We start from the raw sequence: 16,572 nt of genomic DNA on the forward strand, positions 1-16,572 counted from the left end.
GAACTAAGATAAAAGGAAACAAGCGAGCAATTATGCTATCAGTATGTTGTTAGGCTTTCTTCTTTAGGAAATAGCTTAAATTGTGGAGGATAAATAAATAAATAGGACAGAGAAAAGGCGAGATAGAGAAAGTAGACTGTCCAAATCCAAAATTCTCCAGCGCTAATGTCGTTTTCTTTCCTCCCCTGAGGAGATTAATTAAGCACCTATTATTATAGTAAACAAATGAACACGGGGTGGAGCCCACCTCATCAACAAGTAAGGATCCCATCCCTTGTGGGCCCCCGCATGTTACTGTTTTTCAGCTGATCCGATGGTTGGGGATGAGCAACATATCAACCATTAAGCGTGATCAATTAGAGCTGAATAGCAGGTAGGAGACATAGTGAACTATAATAATGCAAAAGTTTTGGAGTTTCTTTCTGCAACAAAAAACAAAATCAATTCGATGTAGGAAGTTATATATCTTTTATTTTTTTTTCCATTTTTCGTCTCAAGAGAATAGAATAACTATAGAAAATATACATAGAAAATAATTTGACGATCCATCAATATCCCAGAGAAGGAAGTTTTATGGTGTTTTCATGATGCATTGAACCCATCTTTAGTTCAAAATATCCCTAAGAATTTTGGAAATAGCCTAGTGTAAAGATAGCAAATTCAGAAATTTAAGAACTGACCTCCTAACTTGATGAGTTATTAGACTTCAAACGATTTTCACATAATTAAGTTTGAAAATAAAAATCTCGGCTATACTATTCTATTGATTAAACTAATTGGACATGAGGGTATCTTTAATTACTCTAAAAGCATTTTATGGGCAATTTCTCATGGCTAGTTGACTCCTATGTTTGCCTTAAGGGATACGCTAAGAAAATCATAGATAGTTCAACATTAATTAAAGTTACTCAGTTAATTAATGATCAGTTTATAGTTAGTTAAAAGGGGTTTCCCTGGTACTAGTCCCCCCAAATCTTTCATATTTTGGAATTAGTCCCACAAATCTTCATATTTTGATGTTAGTCTCACTATCTTGTTAAGAGTTTTAAAAAAGTCCTCCAAATCTTCATATTTTAAAATTAGTTCTCCAAATATTTTAAGTGTGATAAAATTACTCCTGAAATCCTTCAGCTAGCTGGTAACTAGAGTGAAATATTTAAAAGATCTGGAGAACTAATTTTAAAGCACTCGACGATTTGGGGACTGATTCCAAAATGTAAAGATTTAATAAACCAATTTCAATGCATAAAATATGTAGGGGACTAATATGGGAAAAAAACAACCCACGAAACTAGGTTTTTGCGGGGGTGGGTCCATTGCTAACAAAGGCAAAGTGGGGCCAATAATCTCTATTGTGGTCTTTTTTCGATTCCAGATAAAAAGACACCGGCCCATGATCCGGACTCTTGTACGCTTTTCTTTCCTTCCCTTTTGTGCGCACCAATCTGGGAGCAATCACATTTTTATGTGGCTCGTTGGTCGCATCTCTTTAGTTGGATGCATTCTAATTGTGGTAAGTTTTTGTAACCTGGCTACCTCTAACTATTATTTCATTTTAAGAAACATGCAGTGTGCGAACATCAAATTTGAAGTTAAAGAATGAACCTCACCTTGCACGTTAACCTTTTTTTGCAAGAATAGGAGTAACCATGCGGATGATGCAACTAATTCTTAATCCCTGATTTGATTTGATGCGTACTGCAAAATTCACATATAACAGGAATATTCATTATTCTCTTAAACTTATTCCGCATACAAATGTTATTGTATGCAGATATTAATCTGATTACACAATGAGTCGGATCTGTAGATGCGAATAGTTATTATTAGGTTCAGGAGTCTATTTAATTCTTGCGTCATGTTGGTTTCATGGCAAACTAAGAAGCTGGTAGTTTCTATTTCTTCTTAATTTCGTACATTGACATTTAGTTGATTNCCCCCCCCCCCCAAAAGAATTTTTTTTTTTTTTTTTTTGAAAAGTTTAATACAGTGACATTTTTCTTTATAAGGTCAAGGTTCTAGTTGACTACTGATCACTCCCAAATAGATGTTTATAATTGGTTAATTTGCGTGGCAACTAGATTTTAGCAGAGATTAACTGCAGTCAAGTCAAAGTTGCTTGAAAATACGGCAATTTTCTTCTATAATTAACTTGCAAATGTTGGGTGATTAATTAATCGCGGTTCCTAACGAGACAGAACCATTAATCATAAACCGCATCACCTAGCTTTCTTCAAATAAGAAACCAAAATAATCATATGAGAGGCTTGATCCCATCTCATTTATCATCATAAAAAGCTCTTTCAATAATCAGTTTATTAGAGAAACAAGTTAAAATGGTCACGAACAATTGATTTCAACAAAGAATGTACTTGGTTTATTATTGTTGGACATTTTGGTACGTTTGATTTGGTGTAGTTGGGACACTGTATCGTTCCAATTACATCAAAATTTTAAAACTCTTGTTTAGCTCGATATTATTGCAACGCTAACTACAACAACAAAAAATTTCTTTATTCGGTTATATGTTGTTACAACACCAAAAGATAGTTGTAACAACAAATTAAACCAAAAAATAAAGATATTGGAACAACACTCAAATTCAAACGTTGTCATCATGGGACTATTTGGTTTTTGAATTAATTTTGATGTATGTACTGTGTTCTGTAAAACCTTAATTAAAATCGTGTTTGTTTGTGATGAATATTAAATAGGATATGCACGAATGATAAATTCTTATCAAATTTTATTTGGTTGTACAAGAATTTTATTGAGAATATGTGATTAAATTCATGATCATCACATTTTAGTACACTTGTATACCCTTATTATCTATTTCATTTGAATAAATATATCAACTAGTAATGAGTTTTTATCTTAAATTGCAAGTAATAATGAGTTTTTATCTTAACTTGCATGTAATGGAGAATCAATGAATAAGAACCAAAAATAGCCAAATTCCCTCAATTTCCCACCATTTATTGAAGCCCAATATCAAGCCAAGAGTAGGCTTACAAAGCCCAAGAGATCAAGAAAAATCGGGTTAATGAGTCAATAAAAGAACCAATTCTGTTAGGAACCAATCGATTAGCTAATTGATCAGCCAACCGATTAGTTCATAACGTAATCAGTTGATGGCTGAGATTTATTAATTGGAGCTCAAGACAAATATAATAGATCTAGTTGATTAATTTAGGTTATAAATAGGGGTAGAGAGTAATGGAGAGGAGGACCACTTTTAATTGAGAATGTCTTCCAAAGTTATAAATTTTTTATGTATAATAAATAAAAAAAAATTATTTTTCTTTTTAATTTTGTTATTCTTCTCTTTGATGATGAAAATGAAGATTTGCATATAAGGAGCCAACCCCTTGCAATGTAAGTTTTTATTTTTCTCTTTTATTTTTTTAATTTAGAATTGCATGTTTTAGGATTTTATTTTCTTATTTTTATTTCATGTTTGGTAGATTAGATTTATTGCTTTGTAGTGTAGATTTATTTTATATTTTTGTTGTATAGATTTATTTTCTTGCTCTTTTATACTTTGGTTTTCTATTTTTTTTCTTTTATTTGTTGTAGTTTAAATTTACTTCTTGTTCTTTTATGCTTATTAGTGTAGATTTTATTTTCTTATTTTAATTTTGCAAAATGAGTAACAAATTCTTATAGGAAATCTAGGATTGCATGAAACTAGTTTAATTTTTTATGGTTTATGGATTACTCTCTTTATACTTAAAATGATCATGTTTAGGATAAACAACTAGAGAACTAATTGGTAGAAAAAGAGTTTGATAACATATGCTTATCTTGAGCGGTTTGATAGGTTATGCTTATCATTTCTATGATTATTATCTAGTTGCTTGCTCTTTCTATGAATAGTGATTTTGCTTGATGATAATTTGATAGATTATACTTTCATTAAGTGGTACGCTTAGTAAATCTAAAGTAAAATATAATAAAATAGAGTAGTTCATAAATCCTAATTAAAATTAACTAGTGGATTCATTAAGTGGTACATTTGTTTTTCTACCATTTTTTCTTAATTTTAATTTTCTCTTCCTCTCTTGATTTCCTTATTCTTGATTTTCTTTTGTTGATTTTTTCACTTCTTCCTACTTCTTTTTATCTTCTCTTATTTTCATTTCTTTTTAGTTCTTCTTTGTTTTCTTTGTTTCCTCCTTTTCTCTTTCTTCTCTCTCGTTTTAGATTAATTACTTTGTGACAAATCTCTTTCTACATCTCTATACTTTTACTTGCACTCTTTTTTGGTCCACACTCTTCTCTTCTAGGATAAATTTTAGAATTTCCAAACATACACCTTCTTAGTGGGTTTGACATCTTTACTATACTATAACTTAATAGTTATTCTCTTACAACTTTGCATTATTTACCCATAACCAATTCATAAATCGGTTGAAATCAGCATAATTTTAGAAAATTATATTTGATATATTCATCTTAGGTGACAACTCTAAATCCGTGCATAAAAATAACAAACAAATAGTGTATTTGCTTAAAGTTCACTATTTTTAAGTTATGGGTCCCTTTTTTTTTAATGCAAGGGTGCAAAATAAATAGAAACAAACAGTCCCCATGTATTAGAAAGCCATCAACAATTATTGGTCCTAACTTTCTAACTAAACACAACTACTTTTCATAGATAATTACACATTCTACATATCAGTATGTATTTGGACACCGTCTAATTTAATAGATGGGGGTTAAGTGAAGGAAGTGAATGGGCCAGCCAACAAAAGGATTCCATGGGCCCACAAAATGTAGCAAGTATACCCTATACGTGGGGCCCTTGCAACGACCGTCTGCACTAGATAGCCAGACATTTTCTAGCCACAGACGGTTTACTTTCCAAAATACTTGGATGGTACGCGCAGAGGCTTAGCTAGTCTATTAATATTAAATTAAACCATGTGAAATCAACAATTTAGGTTGTGCCTAACAACATCTCAAGGGTACTTAATAAAAATAAAGAATGAGTGAAGCGAGTAGGAAAAACAACAAGAGTGGAGGAGACCCATTTATTTTTTAAGCCCTAGCACACTTGAGAGTGTCAATTTCATAAGCATGTTAAGTTGTCGCATCTTTAGCAATTGAGTACTTTGGATCCTCAATTTTTTTTAACAAAGACAGATAATTAAACTAAAAGCTCTATTTCTCCCTTGACGTTCTATTTATTTATTTTACATGAAAAATATTACTTAGGCAAACAACATGACTCACATAAAAATATTAAATTATGAAATGTAGAAGACCGCGATAAAAAAAAAAGTGATCTCTTTCTATTTTTGACATTAATAGAAAGCATCCAAATCCATTGATTATTTACACGAATCGTCTTATATTAGATTCTACAATGGTAAATTAATACGACCCAACTTGCACATACGAGAATTTTAGAATTCAGTCCCGTGTGGGGGGCAAACAAACCTTTTCAATGCCATACAAAAAGGAAACCATAATTATATGAAGGGTTTTCTTTTATTTTATTCCTTCAACTTCAATACTTTGATATTAGTCCTTAAATATTTATAATTTAAAACTACCCCCAAATCTTTAAGTATCTTGAAACCAGTCCCTTAAATCTTCATATTCGAAATCAGCCCACCAAATGTGTTAAGTATTTTGAAATTGGTTCCCCAAATCTTTCAATCTGGTGCCAAATAGATGAACAAATTTCAGAACATCTACAATATTTGGGGGACTAATTTCAAAATATGAAGATTTGGGAGACTAATTTCAAAATTCTTAAATATTTGAGGGACCAATTCAAATTACTAAAAAGTTGGGGACTAAAATAAAAAAAAATCCTTACATGAAAGAACAATAGGGCCTCTTCATTATTGACCTCAAAAGATCAGCCTTCAATTTTTCTTTTGAGGGGATGTTGATTTTGTGAAAACCCCAAAAATTAAGGGGTCAACAAACATTTTTTAAAGTTAGAATCGATTGACTTTTTTTTTTGTCTAAAAGATTTGGAAATAGATAGAAATACAGAGAAGTTATATGCCAAAAGTTCACACAGGGTAAAAAATTAGGGAGGGAAAAAAACGAACGGGTCTGTGTACGACAAGGAAACGGCAAGGATAGTGAATTCAAAATAGCTACACTACAGCGAGTCTATGCGCACATAGACTGATTAGACTCAAAGCCAGCCGTATCGCCGAGACACCAATACTTAAACAACGTGGAATCCATAGGCGTGCTGCAATTGGCTTTTGCCGGAACCGGGCTCGGTGGCCTGGATCCGGACAAAGCCCAGAAAATCCAGGCCAATCGGGCTCCAGGTTAGGTTGGTGAAGCCCGACCCGAGCCCGGTCCGGCCTGATTATTATATATATATATTATAATATGGTCATTAATGTATAGTTATATATATTTCTAAGTGTATCTGGGTTTTTTGAAGGAAAATGACTGTGGCTTCATAGTTCTAAGTGTATGTAGTTGTATATATTTAAGTACATAGGTATATATATGTATACAACTATATATATACACACGGTATAAGTATATACAATATACTTACATATAATATATCTATATATAATATATAACTATTTAATAATATGTAAGTATATATTAATACATACTTATATAACTTATATAAATATAATAAGATTAATCTAATTTTTTTTAACAATTTTTTACAAAAAATCAAATAAAAAACCGGGTCAGCTCAATTTGGCTCGGACCTAAACCAGGGCCCGGTCCAAGCACTCTAGGTCCAGGTTTGAGCTAGGTATTTTACCTAGCTCAGATCCTGAAATCCGGGCCGGGCTAGCCCGTTTTGACACGGCTGCATCCATGCTCTCACAGATTCAACATCAGAACGCCCACAAGTATAAGAGTGAACCGCATATACTGTATATTTGCATGCGAAATTGTAGATGTACATAAATGTCAGGAGAGTAAGTAATTCTATAATTGACAGACTATTTTAGGCCTTCACTTGACACATATCTTATTGGGAATTAAGCTTCTTTATTACATGTGTTAAGAGCTGAGAATGTGGAAAATGGAATGTGACATCTTCTTAATTAATTAGAAGATTTGATGTTGTTGTTGGAACATCCTTAATCAAATACTAATACCACCTCAAATCATTTCAGCAAGAGAAAGAAGAGAGCATTTCAAACCAACTCCATAGAAAGAACACAATCAAAGCCAAATAGAAAAGAAAAGAAAAGAAAAGAAATGGTAATCATAATGCAAAGCCTGCCACAAAAACTAAAAAGTGAAAATAATTACCTGGGTATGGTAAAAAGACACCCAAGTACCTCCTTCAATCTCCAAGCTTGGATGAAAGTTATGAAATTTCTTCTCTAGAGTTTGAGAGGGAGGAAGCAACAAAGCTACAAAAACCTACACTTCAGCTTGACTTGTGCTATGTTTTGCACGCTAAGCTTCTTGAATCTGGCCAGTCCAAGCGAACAATAGACTTCAAAAATTTCCTCCTCACTCGCTGTCTTTCTTCCTCTTTGCTTTCAAGGAGGTTTTCTCTGCTTTCAAAACATTCCACCTTTTTTTGCCTTTGGGTCCCCCATGTCTACTCTTTTTACAGATAAGCATACTCCAACTACCTTTTCAAAAACTTTTATGAAACCCTACATAAGAGTTGGTGGTTGATGTACGGCGACTTTATCTTGGAAAATCAGGAGGAAACAGATAAAAATATCGTTGAAATTTTTTATGATTTCTTTGGATCGTGTGATTCAGTTTTAGTTGTAAAGTTTTAGTTTTGGGAGGCCTGCACATTCTTGGGCACACTCTCAGCCACACCCCCTCACCTGCTACAGTGCAAGGGGGCCCCACATGGGATTTTTTTTAAAAATCCCATGTAGGGCCCCCTTGCACTGTAGCAGGTGAGGGGGTGTGGCTGAGAGTGTGCCCAAGGGTGTGCCTCTAGTGGTTTTCTTTAGTTTTTTTGTTAAGTGTGAGAACTCAATTGGTATCAAATAAATATTTTCTGAAAAAGATAAGATCACTTTCTCTGTAATAAGTACTTAAGATAGTTAAATGTGTTAGAATGTTGTTCGTACAATATCTCTTATTTGAGTAATGATAAACTTTTATTTGTTACTGATGATTGCTTGAAATGATATATTCTAGTTATAAACATGTATATGAAAGTTACAAGGCGAAACAATGCAAAAATTAGCATTTTATGTTGATTTCAATTATCGAACCATCGATGGTCACAAGGACAATCGATGGATTACAATATACAATAGGATAAAAATAGAACTTAGAATTCATATCATAGATGGACTATATGGACCCATTAATGGTCAAGCTACACCATCGATGGATTACATTGAAGATTCGATGAATTCCAAAAACCAGATTTCAATCCAACGATGTACTACAAGGATACCATTGATGGTGCATAAGGGACCAGTTGTGGTTGTCACTACAAAGAATCTGGTATTTAACGATCAAAATTAGTGAAGGGACCAGTTAACCGTCATTAATGTGTGTAAAATAACGACGGTTTTAAAGCCCTTCATCGAGTTATCACAATTATTAGAGTAATGATAGGAAATGAGATAACGGTTTTCTAGTCCCTTTGTTAAATTGGTTCTAATACCGTCGTTATTGGGCTTCCTAAAAGGCGAAGGAGTCTATTACCTTCATTAATAACTCCTAATCCTAATCATAACAGGCCACTAACCCAAACAACCAACTAACCAAAATTATTATAAAGCACCGAAACCCAAACAACCCGATAAGCACAATCGACTCTCTTATTTCGAAACCCAAACTAACCAAAATTAATATAAAAGCACCGAAACCCTAATTAATTTTCGGTTAACTCCCCTCCTACTATACCCAGGCCGCCGCGGCTCTTCCCAGGCCAGCACCGCTGCGGCCTAGTGCAGAAACGTAGCTACCCAGCGCAGCCCTCCGTGCCTGCGCCGCTCTTCCTGTGCAGCGTCGCCTCTTCACTGTAGCCAGGGCCAGCCCGTCTGTTGCCCAGCGCCGCCGCTGCCAGCCGCCAACGCTCTTGGCCTGCGCTGGCCTCTTCGCCTGTGCCAGCGCGCGATCTTTCTTCCCCTGTGCCAGCGCGGCCTCTTCCCTCTTGCCAATAACAAAGGGAAGGGAAACCACCAGGGGAAAGGGGAAACAAGCAAAAGGGCGCCCGGTGAAAACCGAATAAGCCCGCCTCTGCCCAGTGCCAGCGCTGCCGACGGCGCTGCCAGCGGCCTCTACGCCAAGCGGCCTGGCTGCCTCTGGGCAGCCATAATACGTCGTTCTTATTCCACCATCAGCTGCTCCAGTGCGACTCCAGCGCCTGCGTCGCCCCTCAGCGTCGCCCACCTGGCCGGCTCAGTGCTTGCCTAAGCCGCTCAGTGCCTGCCCTATCGTCGCCCCGTCGTCGGCGTCTCCCCAGCGTCGCCAGATCTCCGCCGTTGCCCTTGGTCGTTGCCTCTGAGACCTGATCTTTTGTGAGGTATAATTGCACTTTAGTCCCTATAGTTTAGCAGACTTTGCACTTTTGCCGTAAAGTCCCTATAGTTTAGTATTCATCCCATGCTCAATTGCACATAATTTTTTTCCTATCTTATTTTTGCGGTTCGTCACGTGAAATTTTATCTAAAAATATATTATAGTTTATGAAAATAGTTTCATATGCTAGTAATTATTTATGTAATATTAATATATTAATATTATTTATGAAAATAGTTTCAAGTGCGTAAGATATTATGTTCAATATATTAATATTTTAATGTACTAATGATATCATAATACATTATAGTATATTAGTCCGATATCTACTATTATATATAACCAAGTTTGCGCATTTCATCACATAATAAGTAAAGACTGATTTCAGAGATTCCATGTGTATATGATTACACAATGTATCTATATTATTCAAAGAAATAAATCTAAAATTAATTTTTGATACCTATAAAATACATGGAATTTGAATAGCATGATAAGATTTTACTTGTATATCTTCAATAGTAATAAGTTGAGGAGAAGCATCTATTTTTAAAATCTCAGATAGGTTATATGAGGTGGTTCATGCATAATTTTGATAACAAATTTAAAATAAGATGAAATTAAAGATTGCACCATTGAGAACATCTAACATGTTGCATAATTTTTTGAAAGGCTGCTGGAAATGAAATTGAGGAGACTAGGTATTTTGGAGAATAAATCTCTTTAGGTTTACTTTAGGTTTGGTTACCACTACTACAGATTTGTGGTGACATCATGACAAGTTATAGTAAGAAGATAATATAAGTATAAGAATGGTAATTTGTAAATCTACTTTTAAAAGTTTTCCCTTCTAGTAAAGCATAATTCTTTGGCAAAAATATATTGATGATTGCATATTATGAATAAGAAGCACAAGTTATATGAGATACAACACAACATATTTTCAATAGGCCTATATATTCTCCTGGTAATTTGGTTGATCAGATATTATGTATTTATTATAATAAGCATAATCAACAGATGCTATCTTAAATATTTAGCACTGGAGCGTATACTCTTCTTGTGCCTTCTTTTGGGTACAGACTGCTTTTGTTAATATGATTTTTTTCACGTCTCTCTATTAAGTTGTAAAATTTGAAGTCATGTGTACAATTTTTGTAATACATTGCAATATTTTTAAAGGTCATTAGTATGGGTGTAGAATACCTAGGAATAACTTTTCTCAGACAATAGCAATATATGCATCTTAAACAATAATAGTAGATGTGTTTCATGAGACTAGAGGTGGTGGTGGAAGTGAACCAATTAATCAATAAACAATTTACTTATTATTCATTTAGCTATTCTATCATATTTGATTCGCTATCTCATTTGACAGTAAATGAATAGCTATTAGTTATTCAGTTCATAAACAAATTGAAATTAACTAAATGTGTTTTGGATTTGCTTGGTCATTAAATATTCGTTCAAATTGAGACATAAGCTTAAATGGAAAAGACAATTTAGAGGGCAAATTAGTAAAATGATGCTTTGGAGGGGATATTTGCAAATATATACAATGCTTGTGTGTACAAATAAAATATAGTCGATATTTATTAAACCACAATCTAATTATAAACTAATTATATTGTTTTTTTTGTTTTATAGAGTCGAATATCCAACATTAGTACATTGCTTGGAAATGACACCGAATAAAGATTAGATGGACCTAGTAGATGATGATAGACTTGATCTAAAATATGTAGAAGGGGTTGATAAGTTTTTAGACTATGCATATGAGAAGCTGTTTAATAGTTTCAATCAAAAGAATGGCAACTATGAAATTCGATGTCCATGTGTTAAATGCAGCAATGTGAAGTCTAGTAATCGTGAGTCGGTAAAGACCCACTTGATTGGTCATAAAATTATTAAAAACTACAGATTTTGGTGTCATCACGACGAAAGACAGGGTGAGTCCATATCGGAGTTTGATGAAGAACAAGAAGAAATGACAGAAGAAAGCCAGAGTGACAATGAAATGCAAGAAATGATTAGAGATTTATTTCATAATTCAACTGGCGTTGTTGCACTTGATGCCCCATCGAGTCAGGATATTCTTGAGCAGGAACCAGATGGACATGCAAAACAATTCTACAGTCTTTTAGGTGACTCCGAGAAACCTTTGTATGAAGGCTCTAAATGTTCAAAGTTATCTGCTTTAGTGAAACTACTTCACATAAAGAGCCTAAATAGGTGGAGTAATAAATCATTCTTAATGTTGCTCCAGTTTTTGAATGAGGAGCTATTGCCAGGGGAATCAACACTGCCTAATTCGTATGACGAGGCCAAAAAATTAATCTGAGACCTTGGCCTATCATATAAAAAAATTGATTCGTGTCCATTCTCTTGCATGCTGTTTTGGAAAAGTGAAGAAGGTCTTGATACATGTCAGAGATGTGGTGCTTCTAGATGGAAACTTGATAAACATGGAAAAGAGATCAAGCGAAAGGCAAATGGTAAAAAAATACCATAAAAGACATTGCGATATTTTCCTCTTAAGCCACGATTGCAAAGGCTTTACATGTTTTCGAAGACAGCTTCTGATATGAGATGACATCATGAAAGTCAAGTTGAGGACAGAGTGATGAGGCATCCAGCTGGCTCTAAGGCTTGGAAAAACTATAATGAGCTACATGAAAGCTTTGCCGAAGAGCCCCGAAATGTTAGGCTCGGTCTTGCAAGTGATGGTTTCCAGCCTTTCACAAATTCAAAAGTTTCTTATAGTATATGGCCTGTTTTACTTGTACCATATAACTTACCACCATGGATGTGCATGAAGCAATCCAATTTTATTTTATCTATGCTCATTCCTGGTCCAACTGGTCCTGGAGATGCTATTGACACCTACTTATAACCATTGATAGAAAAACTAAAGGAGTTGTGGGCCTCAGGCGTTCGAACATATGATGTATCTCTGAGACAAAATTTCATTTTACGTGCAGCACTAATTTGGACTATTAATGATTTTCCTGCTTATGCAAATTTATCTGGATGGAGCACTAAGGGAAAATTAGCATGTCCTTGTTGTAATAAGCACACTCACTCTATCAGGTTAAAATATGGAAGCAAGCAGAGCTATATGGGGCATCGTCGTTATCTTGATGAAAATCACAGTTGGAGAAAGGATAAGAAATCTTTTGATGGCATTAGGGAGAGAGGGTATGCAGCGCCGAAGCTGACCGGAGATGACATCCTTAAGTAGGTGGAAGATCTTATAGGGATCACCTTGACCAATCATCCAGAGAAGAAAATTAAAATATCACACGAAAGAAAATTAAAATATCACACGAAAGACGGGGAGATAATTGGAATAAAAAATATTTTTTTTTATTTGCTATATTGGAGAACTCTCTTATTGCGACATAATTTAGATGTCATGCATATTGAGAAGAATATTTGTGATAGTCTGCTGGAAACAATTATGAACATTAAAGGAAAGACAAAGGATAATATCAAAGCCCATCTCTATTTACAAGCAATGAGTTTAAAACCGGAGTTACATCCAATCCAGAGAGGAGATAAACTTGTGATGCCAGTAGCTTGTTATACTTTATCCCAAGAAGAGCAAAGCAAATTTTGTCGATTCTAAAGGAGTTAAAAGTTCCAGATGGATTTTCATCCAATATTTCTCAATGTGTAAACCTTAAAGAGCGTAAGAATTTGGGGTTAAAGAGTCATGACTGTCACGTTCTTTTGCAGTGCTTGATTCCTGTATCGATTCGTGGCCTTCTTCCTGCAAAAGTGTGTGAACCAATTATTGAACTTTCCATATTATTCACTATATTATGTGCCAAGACATTAAGGGCGGATGAACTAAAGCAAATTGATGAGCAGATTCCACTTACGTTATGTAAGCTTGAGAAGATTTTTCCACCTTCAATTTTTGATGTTATGCTGCATTTAGTAGTTCATTTAGCATCTGATGCCATACTTGGAGGGCCTGTTCGATTTCGATGGATGTACCCAGTGGAGCGTCGGCTTTATACTTATAAGTCATATATCAGAAATAGGGCACGTCTAGAAGGGTCAATTCCTGAAGGATATATAGCAGATGAATGCATGACACTTTGCTCAAGGTATCTAAAAGGCTTCGAGACAAAGTTTAATCGCCTTGAAAGAAATTAAGAAGATGACAATAGAGAATGTCATGAAGCACAACTATCTATTTTTAGACATAGTGGGCGGGCATTGGGTGCTGCCACCACCCGCTACCTTGATGAACGTGAGTGGTTGCAAGCTCATATTTATATTCTAAAGAACTGTGATGAAGTGAAACCACACATTGAGTAAGACACTAAAGTTTAAGATTCTACTAATAAATTTACTATAGTTAGTCAAGTTAATCATATTTATGATATTTTAATGTAGGGACTACAATGAATTCGTGAGAGAACCCACAAATCACTATGATGATAAAGATTGGGATAAGAACTTTATCGAGTGGTTGCAATCTCTAGTACGTACATATCTTACCTTATTTTTTTAATATCTTGATTGGTTCATTTTATTACATGTTCCATGACTTGATCATATTTTGGTTTTGTTTAGGTTTATCAGAGTTATCGAGAAGATGATGACTTACTTTCATTATCTCATGGTCCGAGTATTTTACTGGATTTGTCATAAATAGACATCGATTTCATACAGAAAGTCGAGATAATTGTTTGTCAACTCAAAATAGCGGGGTTGTAGTTGTTGGTGATGCTGGTGATGGTGGAGATATAGATTATTATGGTGCTTTAGTTGAAGTTGTCGAATTAGAGTATCTTGGTGGAAGAAATGTTGTCCTATTTCGTTGTAAGTGGTGGGATTTGCACGGCAAAGGAAAAGAGACCGCTTTGAAAGAAGACAAATATGGATTTATCAGTATTAACCGCCGACACTTGCTAAAGACGAATGACCACTTTATACTTACTGGCCAAGCATCACAAGTTTTTAATGTTGAGGATATTGCCAATGAAGGTTGGCATGTAGTTCTTAAAGCACAACCCCGTGATTCCTATGATATGCCACCAGAAACAGATGATTGTGAGATAACAGACAATGGAGTTGAAGCTTATTTGCAAGATGAATTATTTGATGCTCAGGCTATTGCATCCACATCATTGGTAGATAAGATGATATCAATTTGAGAAGAAGCGATATTGACCCAATTATTGTAAATCCGGTCTCAACTTCAAAAAAGAGGAAAAAGACTCAAGTAGAGGATTAAAACGCTTTCATTAAAGAATGACACTCAAATGATATTATGTTATTGAGATAAATTTTAAGTTGTATCTTACTATAACTATTCTTTTTTTAGACATATGATGTTTTTTTCCTTTCTATTTTGAATGTGGCTTTGACATTGCAGCAAGTACTTCTACATTAGTGCACTATGTATTTATTATTATGCTTGTCCTTCGTGATATTTTCTTCTTTTATTCATTTCTCTTTTGATATTTATTTCATACATAGTGTGTAATACTTAAATTCCTTTTCATAGCAGGAAAATGAAAACTCAAGAAGTCACTTCCAAAAGCAAAATGACACAATTTCTAGCACCCAGATCATTAATTACGAAGCGACTTCAAGCACTTGCAGAAAATTCATTAAGAAGGGAACAACTCCGTACTTGTCATGACAAGAACTTGAATATTCAAAATCCAATACAAGATCAAAATATGGGTGCAAATTTTAGCGCTGATTCAGAAAACTTTGAAGAGGAGAATTTTGCACAAAATCGCAGGAGAAGTGCAAATACTAACAATGAAGAGAATGATGATTCTGCAGGTTGATGAGACTTAAAATTTATTATTATTTCTTTTTATCTTTCAATTTATTTTTTATGATTGGATTAATAATTGCTTAATTTTTACAGAATCAAATAATCATCGAGTGTAAAGTGATGATGCAATACTAAATGAATCTCGACAAGAAGGTATATTCTTTATTAATTACAAGAAGAAATATTTTTATCAATTTTATTAAACTATATCTTGTTTCTAACATATGATATGATGTATGCAGCTGATAATTCTCAAAAGAAGAAAAATCCACCTCGTGGTAGTAATAAGTGTCTAAAGTTGAATAATTTGTCACATGAGGAGAAAAAATCATTACTTTTTATCAGAATAGAACTATTGAACCAGAATTTTCACAATATCTTGGAATTATTATTCGTGATAGAAATATTTGCCTAGTAGCTATTGAGAATTGGGCCAAAATACCACAACAAAATAAAGATCATATGTGGGCATCCATTAAGGTACATTAAAAATTAATTTTTTGTAATTGGTTTTTAATTCTTATAAATTAAATTTTGATTCAAATTTGATATAATATAGGATAAATTTGATGCTGAGGACATGGAGCAAAAGAGAGAGTCAGTAATGAAACACTTGCGCGATTTGTGGAATAAGTGGCGTGGTGACATGCACAGGAAATATGTGAAAGAAAATTCATTGCAAGTTACACTTAGAAATAAACCTACAGAAGTGAGTGTTGATGGCTGGGATTGGCTAGTTAAGGAACATTATTTTTCTTCAAAATTTTAGGTATTAATCTCCTAATTTTATTAATTTTGTTCCATGTATATTGTTGGATTGTTAAATTTATCTTTTAATCTTAATGTATAGAAAGCAAGCCAACAAAATACACTTAACAGAGGTAAAAGAAAGATGCTCCACCACACGGACAGCAAACCCTTTAGACAAATTGCGTGGGAATTTGTATACATTCAAAACTAATTTCCTATTTATTTATAACTACTTTGTTTTTTAGTTTGATGTTGTACTCATTTTTATTTAATATTTGAATAAGGGTGGCAAGTCAGGAAATCCACCTGATGTGGCAAAAACATTTCATGAAACTCGAAAGAAAGCTAATGAAACACTAGATACTGGGGATCAAGATAAATATGTAAGTAGAATATGTGTTTAAGTTTGATAATGATGCATTATATAGTACTAACATATGAACTTAATTTTTATAGGATGAAATTGTTCAAGTCAAACAAGCAAACCATTCACTTTCTGACATTGAGATAGTTGAGAAAATATGGGGGAAGCAATCTCATGGTCACATCACTGT

The 16,572-nt window shown here is 34.0% G+C and overlaps 1 long non-coding RNA gene across 1 annotated transcript; it reads right to left on the bottom strand.

The window, feature by feature from the left end:
• Positions 9-7,509, bottom strand: LOC109820644. The gene is made up of 4 exons (XR_002241909.1): positions 7,264-7,509; positions 1,611-1,698; positions 248-422; positions 9-185 (listed from the first exon to the last, which is right to left on the bottom strand). It is a non-coding gene; the product is annotated as an uncharacterized LOC109820644 (long non-coding RNA).

The sequence above is a fragment of the Asparagus officinalis genome, chromosome 8 (genome assembly GCF_001876935.1).
Source record: "Asparagus officinalis chromosome 8, Aspof.V1, whole genome shotgun sequence".
Lineage (NCBI taxonomy): Eukaryota > Viridiplantae > Streptophyta > Magnoliopsida > Asparagales > Asparagaceae > Asparagus > Asparagus officinalis.